Here is a 17,368-nt window from a genome sequence, read left to right on the forward strand (position 1 = left end):
CGTGGCACCTGCATACAGCGAACATGCGTACGCCGTCAAGTGCAAGGAGTACATACCCATGTCCAGCCGAGGATAAAGATAGTGAAGGGGGACTCAGACTTGTTCCCAATTGTTGAACAAAATGTCAGACATATTGGAACTGGTGAAGTGTCATGATCATAAGAGGATTAGAAATGGCCAAGGTTAGTAGATAGAGAATTAAGAGTGAAAGCAAAAACTAAACTTCTGTATCCCATATTGTATGATACATTGACATACAAAAACTTACAAGAACGACATGAACAGAAGAGGATTAAAAATAGTCATGATATGTGGATATAGAAATAAGAGTGAAAGCGAAAGCTATGACTCTGCATCCCATATGGTATAGTACAGTCACATTCAAACAATATGTAGTGACACGCAATATCTGAATTCAGTCATATTTAGAGCAATGTCTCATAATCAGCAACATGCAAATCTACAAGGTCTAAAAAAGAATTATAATCTGCATATAAAATAATTCAATTGTTTGGAAACATAGATTAATACATACAGTAGACTAAAAAATTAGAAAAAGGAGAAACGCAAAACAATTGCCTCATGGAGCCCTCGGTATATTGGTGCACTAGAATTTAGCATAGAAAATAGCCATAATTAGTTACTGGCAGAAAAAATTAATTCAAAATGTTGTCAAACACAAAGAGTGTTGTAAAATACATATCCACCAAAAGAACAGAGTAAGGAAAGAAAACAACAGGATGAAACAGTGTCCCGGATTCACCATTCAATCTCAGAAATGGATTCATGTTAACACCTTGGCTGCTCTTGAGGATCCTCTGCTGTGCTGGGCCATAATGTTAATGGGTGTGGTCATGACAAGCTCAGCTCGTCATGAGCACCCTAGAGGTATACCTCATGATGAGCTGAGCTCATCATGAGCATCGAAGGGGTTAAAGATGTCCACTCCTCAAATTTCTTCAATCTACTATGGAAATTGTCTGTTCTCAGAATCCATTTCTTCTTTGTTGATTATAGATGGGACATCGCCACCAGGCTCAGGTACTTTAATGACGGTAATCACTTGCCATTGCAGATCATTTTCGGTGTGGTTGGGTGCCTCAAAGTGCCTCAAAGTCTCCTCTCCCATGCCTCCTACAGAGGTGGGTGTCCCCCAGGGCTCTATTTTGAGCCCCCTATTGTTTAACCTGTACATGGCTCCCCTCGCCCTTCAGGCAGAAACTGCTGGAGCCATGATTATTTCTTATGCTGACAACACCCAACTACTGTTCACCTGTAAAAAGGGAGAGGCTCTGGATGGTGACACAATCAGGAACTGTTTAAGTCGGGTCTTCTCATGGTTTGGCCATAACCAGCTCCAGTGTAACTCTGCCAAATCAGATGTAATTCTGTTTGGAGCTTCGGACCAGGAAGTCTGGAGAGAGTGGTGGCCGCCTGATATGTCCCCCCCTCAGACCTCTGTGAGAGTAGCTAAAAATCTAGGGGTGAAATTGGACAATTCACTAAACATGAAGAGCCAAGTTCAATCAGTGGTCGGTACCTGCTACGGAACCCTGAAAATGCTGTGGAAATTTCTCCCCTTTCTGTCTCTCTCCCATAGAAGGACTGTGGTCCAGGCCCTTATCACCTCCAGGCTGGACTATGCCAACGTTCTTTATTTAGGTCTCCCAGACTGCCTCCTCAATAAACTACAGGTTGTCCAGAATTCGGCCGCAAGAGCCATCCTGATGTTGAGGCCGAGAACCCATATCTCACCGCACCTCAAGAAACTACACTGGCTCCCCATTCACCGCAGACTCCAGTTTAAGGCCCTGTCCATTGCCTTTAAGGCCTTACATGGTATTGGGGCCACTTATATCTGGAGGAGAGTTATCTACTATATACTCCCACCAACATCGGATGAGTGTGTCTAAATTCAATCGCACCCGCCTAGGAGGGCGCTCCTTTCAAGTTCGGGTTGCTCACCTTTGGAATGAACTCCCGATGGCAATTAGACAAGCGTCAGACATTATGCATTTTAGGAAGCTACTGAAGACATGGCTGTTTCAGCAGTAACTTTGGCCTCTCCCAGTATTTGTGTCTCTCTCTTTTTTCGCCCTGTTTCCGCTAGCGACTGGACACTCTTTTGAGTAGCTGTGCGCTCTATAAATATGATAAAATAAAATAAAATAAAATAAAATAAATAAAGTGTTTCACCAGGGGTTCGTTGGCTACCTTACCCTAAAGCCGGCTCCAATGCTGGCATATTCCCTCTCTAATCTTTTGTGTCGTCAACCAATATAAATCAAGTTACATGGATAGGTGATGGCATAAATAACATTCACTGTATTGCAGTTAGGAAAGTGTGGTAATACAGTACTCACATTTTATAAATGAATTCTTTAGATACAATAGTAAACTAACACACATTGCAACTGCCTCATCTATGGTGGCCAGTCAAGGGAGCATGGCCCCACAGGTCACTCATTGTGCGGTTAGTTTTGGTAGGAGGAAGGCTTGCCCTGACCAGATGGTTTACGATGCTTCTGTGCTTACGGAATTCAAAAATAGGGCATTCTAGGGAAATTCCCTTTAAGCAAGCACATGCCAGTGACATATATGATGACTAGAGAAGTAAAGTTGTTAATTTCTTTCTGTTGGTTTGTGATACAAGGACACAAACTGTTTCCCCTCATGCGGTCTGATCATGAGGTCCAAGAAAGGAATACTCTTTTTGCTATATATTAAAGGGTGAATTTAAGTCCCTTACAATGGAAGTTAAACCATGGATGCAATGCCATTAATCTGTTTGGACACCTATTCCAAATCAATTTTACTTTTCCATATAGTTATGTGACTGTAAAATGGGTTTGTAATGGAGGGAATGGTATCTGTCTCCAGACTGCCCATAAACAGAATGGACAAATTAGGAGCTTAAACTGCGCCCATAGACATCTGTTGGATCTGTTTATAGAATTGCCATTGAACTGAATATCCTTTTGTGTGTGTGAATTGTAGTAGTCCTAAATTGAACTCTTTTGGCAGCTATTGTAGGAGTGTCCTTTTCTCTAGGGTTTGTCTAATAACCTCAAACCCATCGGATTGTGTGGATGTGGTTATATAAAGAATCAATATCCATGGTACAAAGAAGGCATTTATTTTGGTCAAAGGTCATATGTTCAATTTGATTTAATGAAGTCCACGCTATCCCTAACATAGCACTGGGAGGTCGGTGCAAAATCTTTTATAAGAAAATGAATGCATTGCCCAAGGGATTCCAATATAGAACCAGGGACTATCGGCCTGCCAGGTGGTGAAGTCTCATTTTTATGCACTTTTCTGTAATGGGTATATCACCAGTAGCCGAGGAGTTCGAATTTTAAGGAATAAAAAATCACTTTTGCTAATGAAGCCTGCCTCTAGGCCTCTACCAGTCAGGACAGAAATCTGGGTTTGTAGTTCTTTGGTTGGGTTACTACCCAGTCTAACATAGTGGTCTTTATCAGAGATTTGATGGGTAATTTAACTTTTGTATTTGCCAATGTCTTGCAACACAATCCCACCAGCCTCATCTCCTGGCTTGATGACTAAAGAATTGTTGAGTTTGAGATTAGTGAGAACCTGTTTTTCCAACAGAGAAATATTATAAAGAGTGAGAGTCTTCGGATACTCAAGATCAGAGATGTTCTTGAGTACAAGTCTCTCAAAAGTATGTATCTCAGGTGGCATTGAGGTATTAGGTGGGTGAAAATCAGTATTTGTGTTGATTGTAGCATATTGGTGGTCAGCAAAAGATGTGTTTAACCTGTTTAAAAAAAAAAGACTGGAACACATTAATTTGTACATCCAAAAAGTTGGGCCACACAGTGGGGACAAAGGATAGACCTCCGCTCAAAAGAGATATCGCTGTCTTATATAGGCAGTATGTAGAGAGGGTAAACATGGGTATTGTCGGCATGGTGTCAGACTGATTCCCAGCCACCTCAAGAAGTGTATTGGGTTAGAGTCTATATTCACTTATGCCCCCCACTGGTAATGTTTCTAGTGTGTTTATCTCTCGTCCGGTGTACTGAACCACTGTTGCTTTCTCCCCTCCCTCTTGTAGGGGTCCTGGAATGACCTCTTCTTTAAATGTGGGGTTGGGTGTAGTGGTTGAGGAAATAGTGCCTTCACCTGGGTCAGAGTTATCTGTGGATTCTTCAGACCTATCTGTAAATGTCACACATGTTTCCTGTTCACTGAATCAGCCCCAAGGGTGTTGACAGATAAGGTTCAGATAATTCCTGTTAGTGTAAAAATCCTCATTCAAATATGGCAATTTTTTTTCAATCAGACAATTATGGATATCTTTACATACTTTATTTGATTTTTTGTTTCTGCTAAACTCTAGTGAACTCCACAATAGTTTTCTCATTTTTTTCAAACAAGCCTTTAGCAACAGTTATGAACCCTTGTTTGCATTTCTTGTCCTCAGTAAATATGCCTGGGACATTCCTAAATGGTAATCACCGAGGAATAGTATCTGCTTTTAAATACTCTGTCAACATAGGGAACATAAGTTGCAACTTGACATATTTTTTTTTCACATTTCTTGAGTTGTTCTGTGTGACTAGAGCTAGCTGGTTAGTTCCTTAAAAAGCGTTGGGGAAGAGGAATGGATCTCCAAGATTTTCTTAATATATTCATCGGTATACAGAGGAGTGTAAACAGCCATATTCTCCCATCCTGTTCCAAGGGAACCAACAAGAAAGTTGGAAATGAAAGTGGAGAGATAATACCATCAGGCTCGCAATCAAAATCTGATATAGTCAACATTGACTGGTTGATATAGCATGTGAGACTCCCTCCATGGAGTTTTTTACTAATTCTTTTTTCTTCTTCCCTGTTCTCAAAGGTTTTCCTTGATTACAAGTGCTCTTTAACTCTTGGGCTTGTGTCAAAATATCCTGATGATGATACCACAACTTTATGTGGATCGAAACGTCGTTGACAAAAGCACTCTGACCCTGTCTGAACTATGTACTACTAATTGTGGGTGGAGAAGTGTCTAATTGTTGTATTTGTGACTTTACAACTTTGTGAAACTGCGTCACATGTAGGCCTGAGTGACTTCCTATGATCAGCTGTTGTGTGCCCCGTAGTGTTCCTTATCCCTACAAAAAGTATTTTGATTGTATTGATAAATATATGATTTTAAATGATTGATTCAATTAAGTATCCTGGGCATCATTTTTTCCCAGAGTATTGAATGTGTATTTTTCTGCTTAAGGGCCTTTCAGCCTGATTCATGAAAACCGAAATCTGCGAATTCTAAATTGCGATTAATACCGAATCGCAATTTAGAATTCGCACAATGGGATTCATCAAAATCTGCGAAAAAATAAAGCGAATCGCAACCGGCCGCAAAAGGCGATAGCGGTTGTTCAAAATCGCAGAAAAATCGCTAAATCCGTCCAATTCCGTGTAGGCATAGCGATCTCGCAATTAGCGAGATCGCAAATTGCGATCTCGCTAATAGCGAGATCGCAAAAACGGGAAGTCGCATTTCGAGCACAGTGATGACATCACAACCAGGAAGCAGGCAGTTCTCTTCCCCATTGAGAACACTGAGGCAGAGATTGAAGCAGCACCAACCAGAGCTCCTCTCAGAACACCTCCAGACTTGGAAATTTTGGATATTGGAGACTGCAGCAATGGCAGAGGATGCAGCAGCAGGGCCCAGTGACACCGGGTGCAAGCACAAGCTAAAATTCTCAGAGCAGGAGCTGGAGCATCTAATAGATGGAGTCTGCCAAGACCACACCAAACTTTTCGGCAAGGACTCCAGGAGGGTGCCTGAGGCCGAGAAATGGCGACTGTGGCTGTGGATCCGCGCCAGATTTAACGCAGTGGGAGTGACACAGAGGTCCATAGATGACCTCAAAAAGAGGTGGTACGACCTCCGAGGTCGTGCCAAGGAGAGGGTGGCAGAGAGTCTGGGTGAGAGCCTTGCAACTGGAGGTGGAGATCCAATAGTCCCTCCCAACACCCCCCTGGAGGATCGTGTGGAGGACACACTGCAGCGTGAGGCATGTGTTGGGGTCATCCCTCTGGACTCTTCCCGACCCACCCAAGACAGCCAAGGTAAGTGGCATGCGACTGCGACCCTGTCCCCTAACAATGGCCATGACCCTATAGCCTCCCATAATCAACCCCAGTCATGCAACCCATGCACATCAGGACATGCCCAATTGCATTGTGGGACATGTAGTCTGCCCACAATGTACAAAAACTCCAATGCAGCCAGACATGTCCCAATGTACGCAATGCAACAGCCAGTCAGGGAATGTTAGCCAGCATGCATGTAGCAACTGCACATGTGAAAGATACATGCAATTAATCTACGTCCACTTTCCATCACAGGTGGCGCAGACAACAACAGCAGTGACAGCGAGAGGCTGCAGATAGATGAAGCACCAGAGGAGCCTGAGGGTGAGGAGGAGCAAACATCCACACAACCAGCTCCATCAGGCACAGCACCATTGCCACCATGCAGACCACCACCAGCAGCGCCAGCTCCATGAGGCACAGCACCATTGCCAGCTGCAAGACCACCACCAGCGGCACCATCAACATCAGGTGCTGCTAGACCTGCGACACAGCGCACACCCACTGTGGCCAGCCAGCACAGCAGGCATGTCAGGGAGCCACAGCAGAGCACAGCACGCACCGGCAGGAGGGCGATGGCTGTGCGTGTGCCAGGGCTCAGTATTGAGCGCCGCATTCTGTGTGTGCACCAATTGCAGGCACGACGCCAAGGTGCTATTCAACTTCAGCTGCACAACATAGGCAGAAATGTTGCCAATGTGTCGGATCAAATTGACCGGATGACAACTGCCATGGAGGCAAACACAGCGGCCATCATCCGCCAGCGCAACATCGCCCGCCGCCGCCACCGCCAGCTACTCACGCGCCTCTCTGCCTACACGCGTTCACTACGTGATTGGAAATGCCACCTCCCAGCTGTCACGTCGGTCTATGGCAATGCAGCTGCAGATGGTGCAATGCTGCGAGGACGTGGCGCGTGTACTTGAGCAGGTGACCAGTGCTGTACTGGCACTACAACCAACTGGCCCAGCCAATGGTGGTGGGGATGACACAAGCGAGGGGACCTCGAGTGTCAGCAGCCTGTCTGCCACAAAGGTTGGTGTCCTACGCCGCAGCAGCAGGCCCAGTGCGGGTTCACGTGCCCTGCCTGAGGAGGAGCCTGAGAGGCGACTGGGTGCTGCGCGCCGGAGGCGCACATGACATTTCAATCCATGGGCAGGGACATGCTGATGACAGAAGCATGTCGTGTTTATAACATTGAGCAGTATGGCACAATACTACTCACATGTAATTCATTACAATTATTCCTTATTATTGTGCAATCAACAATAATATTTATTCAAGCATTGAACATCGGCCTCCTGTCATTATTTCCATTGTCATGCATTTGTGAATTGTTGGGTTAGGGGAGTGGGTGCACTAGAAACAGTTCATTGTGATGTGGTTGCGCCGTCTGTGTCCTTCAGCAGGATGTTCCCTGCGAGCATGATGCGCATGTGCAGGTGGCCAGTCGTCCCCTTCCGAATCACTGCCAGAGATCTCTACAGGAATCCGGCGCTTGGTAGCAATGTTGTGTAGTATTGGACACACAGCCACAATGCGGCAGCAGACATCAGGACTGTAGTACATGGCCCCACCAGTCTTGTGCAGTATGCAGAATCTGCTCTTCAGTAGCCCAAATGTCCTCTCAATGCAATTCCTTGTGCGTATGTGTGCTACATTGTAACGCCGTTGCTGTGGTGTAGCAGGGTTGAGGTATGGGGTGAGGAGGTATTCACGGAGAGCGTAGCCACTGTCACCTGAATGAGAGGAGCAGAGGGTGAGTGCCTGTGCAGCGCAGCTACTTCATCACAGTGTAACATTGTGCGACAAGTGTACTTACCAAGTAGGTGTCCTTCACCAAAGTCTCCCCTGGCCAGTCGTGTGTAGAGGCCACAGTGCCGGAATATGAAGGAGTCATGTGTGCTCCCCGGATACTGTGCCACTATGTCCGTGATGTATGTCTTAGCATTGCACACCATCTGGATGTTGAGGGAGTGGTAGGACTTGCGGTTGTGGTACATGTATTCCGTTTCTGCTGGTGGGCAGATGTGGATGTGGGTACAGTCAATGCATCCTATCACATGTGGAAATTGCGCAACATTGTAGAATTGATGCTTGGTCTCATCCAAGTCCTGTTGGCTGGTGGGAAATTTTATGTGGTGGTGTAGCTGGGTCAGAATTGCATCTAGGAAACTCCTTAGGCAGCGGGATATGGTGGGCTGGGATATCCCCCCAGCAGCGGCAGCTATCCCCTGGAAGCTTCCGGAGGCCAGAAGGTGCAGGCTGCACAATACCTGGACATGTGTGGGCACGGCATTGGTCCGCCTTGTTGGGTGCTGCATCAGGGGGTCAAGGTCCTGAATTAGCTTGATGATCATTGGCCCATTCAGGCGGTACTTAGCGTATATTTGCTCTCTGGTTTGGCCCAGCAGGGTGACCCGCTGGCGGAATATCCTCTCCTGGATCCTACGTCTGTTCCGTGCAGCTCGCTGTAGCCTTCGCCGCCTGACCACCATGTAGAGTCCTGGCATTGTGAGACTCCTAATGCTGCAGCTGCATCTCCTTAAGTGTGTTTGGTCAGGCCAGCACCTGTTACTGATTGGGAAACGGTTTTTCAAATATTTTTTTATTTTACTTTGATGGTTACCACCTGCTTTGGGTTGTCTTTAATTGCGCCTCGCAAAAAGCGATTTTCGGGCTTTTCACAAATTGCGATTTTTCTTGAATAGCGATTGCGATTGTATTGCGATTTTGCATATTTATTCGCAGAATCCGTGGTTTCTCGCAATTTCAGATTCGCTATTGGGCTACTACCGGGATTCTGCGAATTCTAATGCGATTTCGCTATTCTGTCTTAGCGAATTCGCAAATTTTTTCTTGAATACCGTTTTAGACAATTGCGATCGCTATAGCTTTTTCGCAGCTATTGCAATCGCAATTTAGCTTCATGAATCTGGCTGTTTGTTCATATAAATATAGCTACCCACTGTCCCTAGGTATCCTTGGGTTCCCTTGTGTATGCTAAACATGTAACGGTTTTGTAGGCCTTGGTAGAATTTGGAATCATGATACTTGTCTTATACAGTGCACATTGAAGCATGCATAACTTAGTTTTAAACCCTGGCAAAAGAAGCAGGGTTTTATGATATCAATTGACTTAGAATTTGCAGATATGAATGCTAACCTTGGAGTTCTGAGGGATATCACAGACAATTTGAGCATCACTCTCGTTGTCTATTTGATGTTACTCAGAACCCCTCAATGAAAAAAATCCTTGCAATTCACTGTTACCCATCTATAATTCTATATTATCATTTCTTGTTATGGCAATCAAATGAAATCCTCTCATTTAATGCTATAATTGTATCTGTCAGCTATGGTTCTTTAGATTATTGAATTGTTACACATAAAATGTAATAATTTTGTTTTATCGAACAAAAAGGGTTCAATAAGTCTCTGAATTTGAGATTTCATCCAAGAGTAGAAAGAATCATGATGAAACCAATCAAGTCAATTTATTTAAATGACATGGACGCATTTGATTAATCTGAGGGTGCGGGAAGTTGCCAAAATCACACCAGTGGATCCTGCAAATGTTGTGGTTGTCGGGATTTAGCTTTCTACAGTAAATCTTTTATATGTTGTTTAATCATACATGTGATCAAGGTAGGTGCTTGAAACTGGTAAATAGCCATCATTCACTTGTCATTTAACTTAATAAAACAATAACTAGGACTTGGGACATTGCTTGCATGATTGAAACACCTCAGGCGATACACTGTATCTTCATCCATATTATAACAGAAGTTCTGCTTGCATATTTTCATTAATACACTTTTAGTCCAGGATTGGTATGTCGAATATGTACTCTTCTAATATGGCATACTGTGATTCGATCAGTTTTGTTGTCTGGAATTCATGTTGATCCCATTATCTTAAGCGAGATTCAGGCACTGGCAGGAAACCAGATCCAGAAGGGTAATACAGAATCTCCCTTACACAGGATGGATATTAAACCATGACCAGCACCTGGAATATGATGATGGGTAAGAGGTTGGAACGTGTAGCTGTGAGTTGGTATAAAAGGAATGGGATAGTCTAAATTGGGGTTCACATCAATTCAGATCTACCTTCTTAAATGGGCATCTCTACACTGGGTATGGTACAGGAAAGCTCACAGACTAAGTACCATCTGACAAAAACATGTTGTTTTAAATATAATTTCCAAAAATATCACCCATTTGGCGTTAATTATGAAAATCTATAACCGGTAGCACAATATTTTTATAAAAGATAGTCAGGACATGATATTTATGTCAGATGATACTTTTATCAAAGAAAGTCTGAGATTCAAACCTGCAGAAAGCAGGCATATTCAAGAGAAAGCTCCTTGGGTTACAGTACTGATATGGGAGGTTATATTCAGGTGTACATCCTGGACAGCTCCTATATTCTTAGCAGTGGATGCAAATATCCTTATATCACAAACTTCAGTGAGGACAGGTGCCTCTGAGAGCAAGATTTGAGTTTGTGTACATTTATCGTGAAACTATATTCATAGCCAGAATATCGGCAACCGAAAAATCACTAAGGTAAATATATATAGGTAAGTATGGATATACTATTCTGCACCTACATCCACATCTACCTATTACCTTAAAAATCTATCTATCTATCTATCTATCTATCTATCTATCTATCTATCTATCTATCTATCTATCTATCTATCTATCTATCTATCTATCTATCTATCTATCTATCTATCTATCTATCTATCTATCTATCTATCTATCTATCTATCTTTCTTTATATAGGACCTAATTTCCATAGGAAAAGAGTTTTTAGGTTTTGCCAATATCTTTGGCGCCGTGTGATGAATTGTCATGAAGTTTTCACAATTAATACAATGATCAGTTCAGCTGCTGTGTTGAAGGTTTTTGGGTAATCCATCAAGCGGGGCTGAGAAAAAGGGTGGCTCCCGAACTGTTTTTTTCTCCATGTTAATTCCCCTTCAGATTTTAGACCCTACTATAGCACAAACCTTAGTTGGCTGGCATAAAGTTGCAGCAGCCATTTTATGTACCAGGACACGGTCTGGAGGGTTGTAAATATTTATTCAAAGCAATGGAAGGGGTAACGGTAGAGGTACCCTGACCTCATGGGTAGAATATAGGGGTGTTTGAGGAACCCCTTATGGGTAGAACACATTGAAAAAATGTATTTTCCACATGCGATATATTCATGAATGCATTGTGATACTCAGTGCAGCTCACCATGTAACGTCGCTGTGAATTCGCAAATATAACTGAAATGGAAAAAAAATGCATTCAGAGACTAATTCAGACACTAATGCATTCACTCACAGATGCACTCATACTCTCTTACCCACTCAGAGACTCACGCACCCATTCACAGACCCACTGAGACTCAAGCACACACACATATACCCACCTAGAGACATACGTACCCACTCAAACACCTACTCAGAGACTTACACACCCAGTCACAGACCTACTCAGAGACTACACATCCACTCACAGACCCACTCAGTGGCTCACGCAACCACTCACAGACCCACTCAGAGACTCATGCATACACTCACAGACCCACTCAGACACTCATGCACACAGACAGACTCACACATTCACTCAGCCACCCAAACTGCCACTCACACACCCATTCTCAAAGGTTACAGGTTACAGTTAGAAAATAACATTTGCAAAACCTCATAAATGTACTAAAAAACAAAGGTTACAGGGACATTATAGTTAGGCTCATATTTCACTCATACAAAGGCCAGGGAAATTCAGCAGTTATAGTTACCTGAGTTAACTATAATTTATACCCCCGCAATGCACTGCTTATGACCTCACATATTACATCACTCATGAAATTGTCAGTGACATCACTGATGACAACTCAAATGACATCTGTGCATTGCGGGCATAAGTTATAGTTAGCTCAGTTAACTATAACTGTTGAATTTCACTGGTTTTGTACGAGTGAAATCTGAGCCTAACTATAACGTCTCTGTAACCTTTGTTTTTTCAGTGAATTTTGTTCAGTTTTTTAAATTTTATTTGCCAACTATAGCATCCCTGTAATCTTTGTTTTTTTCAATATCTATCTATCTATCTATCTATCTATCTATCTATCTATCTATCTATCTATCTATCTATCTATCTATCTATCTATCTATCTATCTATCTATCTATCTATCTATCTATCTACCTACCTACCATGCCTTTGTCCTGTATTTGCCTTTGTAACAATGTAACCTGTAACTACGATATGATGCTCATGTAAAGCACTCTGATATCTCTGGGTCTAGCCAGCGCTATATAAAACCTTTAAAATAAATAAATAAATAAAATACATTTCGTCTCCTCTTCATCATGTTTTAAAGCGCTCCGATACCCTTGGGTCTGGCTAGCGCTATAGAAAACCTCTAAATAAATAATAATAATCTATTGATCTATAAGATCTAGTTTCCATAGGAAAAGTGTTTTTAGGTTTTGCCAGTATCCTTGGTGCCATTTGATGAATTTTCATGAAATGTAAAAAATTTGTACAAAGTTCAATTCAGCTGCTGTGTTGAAAGTTTTTGGGAGATCCATCAAGCGGGGGCCGAGAAAAAGAGTGGACCCCAAAATGCTTTTTCTCTATGTTAATTCCCATTGAGATTTTAGACACTACTACAGCCCAAACCTTGGTTGGCTGGCCACAACATGAGCATACAGTTGCAGCTGCCATATTATGTAACAGGACACGGTCCTGAGGGCTGAAAATATTTATTCAAAGCAATAGAAGGGGTAATGGTAGAGGTACCTTGACTTCATGGGTGGAATATAGGGATGTTTGAGGGACCCCTTATGTGAATAACACATTGACATTTTTTTTGTTCCCACATGCGATATTCATGAATGCATTGCGATGCTCATTGCGGCTCCCCATGCAGTGTGGCAGTGATTTTGTAAATATCACCAACATTTAAAAATATATATATTTAGAGGCTGATTCAGAAACTAATGTATTCACTCACAGATGCACTCATACTCTCTTACACCCAGTCATTAACCCCTCAGAGACTCATACACCCACTCACATAGCCACTCAGTGATTCACAAAACCACTCACAGACCCACTCAGACACTCATGCACCCACTCACAGACTCACACACCCACCTAAACAGCCACTCACTCACCAACTCTCAAAGGTTACAAGTTACGGTTAGGAAATACAATAAAAAAAAACTTAAAACTCAGTAAAAATAAAGGTTAAACAGACATTATAGTTAAGAAATAACATTTTAAAAGTTGAAATTCACTGAAAAAAACAAAGGTTATAGAGGCATTATAGTTAGGAAATAGAATTGAAAAACCTTAGAAATTCACTGAAACAAAGGTTATAGGGATGTTATAGTTAGGCTCAGATTTCACTCATACAAAGTCAGAGAAATCCAGCCGTTATAATTATGGTCAGGGACATCACTGATGCCATCTCAAAAGAATTAGATGACTAAGGTTTTTTAAATGCTAATTCCTAACTATAACATCCCTGTAAACTTTGTTTTTTTCTGTGAGATTCTAAGATTTTTTAACTAGCAGTCACATTTGCAGAGTGGTTGAGTAAGGGGGCTGGGCGTCCCTCCAGGTCTCAGGAATCCCACTGCGTAGGACTTACAAGAGGTACCAGGAGGGCTTCTTGGATCCCAAGGTCCCTCAGAAGTAAAGTGGACTTCATGGCCTAACCAGTAGTGCACCCTGAGCCACGTTTGCATAGTGGTGAAGAAAGGGAGAGTGGCCTCTGAAGACCTCTTACCAATCCCGCTGTGTGGGAATTGCTGGAGGTAGCAGGAGGGGTAGTTGGCCCCCAAGGACTACCCCTCCTGTTACCTCCAGTAAGCCACACACTGAGGATTTTCTGAGACCTGGTAGGAGACCACGCCCCTTTCTCCACTACACTGCAAACACACCTCCTGGAGCACTACTAGTAAGGGGGGGTTGAGGTCCCCTTTGCTATTGAGGGTTCTCGGGTCCAACTACCCCTCCTGTCACCTTCAGCAAGTTCCACACAGTGAGTTTGCTGAGAGGTTTTCAATGGCCACGCCCCCTTTCTCCACCACTCTGAAAAAGCACCTCCTGGCATTCTACTCATTGGTGGTTGAAGACCCCTTGGGTCTTGAGGGTCCTTAGGGGCAACTAGCCCTCCTGCTGCCTCCAGAGTGACCCAAAGAGCTGTATTGCTAATAGGTGGTCAGAGGCCGGGCCTCTTATTTTTCTGCCACTCAGCAAACCCGCCTCCAGACGCACTCCTAGTTGGGGGAAAAAGACCACTTTAGTCCTGAGGCCCTCAGGAGGCACAGGGACCTCATCCCTTGACCAGCAGTGCATTGAGATGTGTGTTTGCAGAGTAGTGGAGTAAGGGCGACATGGCCTCCCACCACCTCTCAGCAATCCCACTGTGTTGGGCTTACTGGAGGTAACAGGGGCCTTGTTGGCAAATAGCACTCAATACAATGCATGCATTTACAACGCGTGCCATTACAGCACAAGTCGTTACAACACCGCTTTTTTACATCGCATGCCATTACAACGCAAGTTGTTACGATTACTTGCTATGGGGGGGTGCTGGAGTTTGGAAAAGTATAATTTACTATTCCAACTCCTGTGTGTGCAACAGTAGGTAAGGTTTTGGATTGAAGATCCAACAAATCCAACACCTTCTGCCCCTACAGCAAGTCACTGTAACAACTTGTGTTGTAATGGCATGTGATGTAACAATGCATCGTTGTAATGACTTACGTTGTAAAGGCATTACGATGTAATGCTTGCGTTGTAATGGATGTTTACCCTTGTTGGCTCCTAAGGACCCTCATCAGCGAATTAGACTTCATCCCTAAACAGCAGCATGCCAGAGTGTGCATTTGCAGAGCGGTGGAGAAAGGGGGCAGGGCCTCCAGTGAGTTGCCATTTTTTCAGTTTTTTCAGGAAGGGGGCCTCGTGGCCCCCCTTCCCTGTGCCATTTTCGGCACTGGGGACCCCGTCCTCCAGGGCCTGTCCCTTTTTTTAAATGTCATGTTCGTGTGGACCACCCGTCAGGTCCAATTTAATCAGAATGTTCCTCCCAAAGAAAGGTAACAAAGCTGTGTCTCAAGCCAAAACTTTTATTCGTCGGCTGAAGTCGAACGCGAAGCAGGCTTGCTCACCAACATTTGAATAAAGTTTTCAACCTGTATTTAAACACCTCAATGTGCTACATCACATGAGAACTACAACAGTAGTGTGATGGAAGACGGACTGGTAGTTTTACACACACACACATATATATATATGTAAGGCCCCTGGAGTACCTCTGGTGTATAGCAAAAGCAGGCCTGCCCCCGAGGATACAGACAGGATCGCAAAGCACGAGGAAGAAGGGGACTTGCAGGCAGGGCGCAAGCCATTGAGAGCCCCCCCAGTTGCAGGCAGCCGGCAGACTGGTAATTGGATTTGAGTTGTCCAGAAGGAAAGAAGAGAAAATCGGACGTCTCCGCGGATCGGGATTTGCGAGACTTGATGTGGAAAGCGGGTGGTCTCGTGGCATGAAGTGATCTCGGAAGTCTGGCAGATCAGGGAGAGAAGCAGAATTGTTGCGTGCCCGTGGGTGTAACAAGCCAGCAAAGCCTTCTTGCTCAAGGACGAGCGGGCCCAGGCCAAAAAAAGCATCCCGTCCGAGAACACTACAGACTGAAGGCCTCCACCCCCAGCCGACGAAAACACAGATCTGTGCATATGCCTTAAAGGAGTAGGTGACTCACAGCCAAGAACCGAGACAATATATTTCAATCTTGAGATCACAGCTGATCCAGAACTGAGGGCAAACACTGCAGAGTAACGACCACATGCGAAAACCTCAGAGGACCAACAGAGAAACCTCTGCACTGCACAATCACAATTACATCTAAGAAAACATTAAAGCTCCCGGAGGCGTGCACCCTTTAAAGCTGTCAAAAGACGACCTGTGGACCTCCCGTGCAGGACCTCTAAACCTCCATCAGCCGTGACAAGGCCCGTCCTCCCCGCCAGCAGCCCACCTGCCTGCTGCTAAGTGGGAGCAGCGCGCACATGCCACAGTAGCCGTGCTCTCCAGCCCGCGCCCCCACCGCCTTTTCCCCAAGCGAGAGAAGTTTGCCCGTCCGGCATGACGAGCTGCCGCGCTTACGGCAAGACGGCGGCCTGGCTGAAGGAGCAGATGGAGCAGGGCAGCGAGCGGCTGCTGCTCATGGACTGCTGGCCGCAGGAGCTCTACGAGTCCTCGCACATCGAGGCGGCGCTCAGTGTGGCCCTGCCGGGCCTCATGCTGCGGCGCCTGAGGGGTGGGAAGCTGCCGCTGCGGGCGCTCTTCTCCCACGCCGAGGACCGCAAACGCTTCGGCCGGCGCTGCCGCATCGACACCTTGCTACTTTACGACGAGGGCAGCGACTGCAACCAGAACGGTGGCAGCACCAGAGATAGCGTTCTGGGGCTGCTGATGGAGTGGCTGAAGGACGAAGGCTGCAGGGCCTTCTTCTTGGAGGGAGCTTTCAACAAGTTCCAGGCCGAGTTCCCAGTCCACTGCAAGACCAACCTGGACTCGAGCTCGTGCAGCAGCGGCGGCTCCTCTCCGCCCAGGCTGGGCCTGGGCGGCCTCCGCATCAGCTCAGACTCCTCGTCAGACATCGAGTCGGACGTCGACTGCGACCCCATCAGCACCACGGACTCTGACGGCAGTTTGCTGTCCAACCCGCAGCCCTCCTTCCCCGTGGAGATCCTGTTGCACCTGTACCTGGCTGCGCCAAGGACTCCACTAACCTCGACATCCTGGAGGAGTTCGGCATCAAGTACATCCTGAACGTCACCCCCAACCTGCCCAACGTCTTCGAGAATGCCAGCGAGTTCAGATACAAGCAGATCCCCATCTCTGACCACTGGAGCCAGAACCCCTCGCAGTTCTTCCCCGACGCCAATTCTTTCATAGGTAGGTACCCCTCCAAATAAACACACTCCATGCACGAGTTCTTGCTTGTTGGGTGAGCTTGTCCCTCAACCCCAGAGTTGAAGGCAGAGCGGGTGAGCAGACTAGAAGCAAAGACAAACTACACAGAAGCCATGTACGCTCTTTTAAGGCATCCTGGTGCACAAGTGACCCACAGGGATTGTGTGCTTGTGCATGGCTGTGCGTGTGATGGTGTGGACATGTACTTGGGTGTTTTTGTACTAGAGCATGTGATTCTAT

The 17,368-nt window shown here is 45.0% G+C and overlaps 1 pseudogene; it reads left to right on the forward strand.

Moving 5' to 3' along the window:
- The first annotated feature begins 16,282 nt into the window (after positions 1–16,282).
- Positions 16,283–17,130, forward strand: LOC147708423 (dual specificity protein phosphatase 6 pseudogene; annotated as a pseudogene).
- The last annotated feature ends 238 nt before the right edge of the window (positions 17,131–17,368 follow it).

The sequence above is a fragment of the Lissotriton vulgaris genome, chromosome 6 (assembly GCF_964263255.1).
Source record: "Lissotriton vulgaris chromosome 6, aLisVul1.2, whole genome shotgun sequence".
Lineage (NCBI taxonomy): Eukaryota > Metazoa > Chordata > Amphibia > Caudata > Salamandridae > Lissotriton > Lissotriton vulgaris.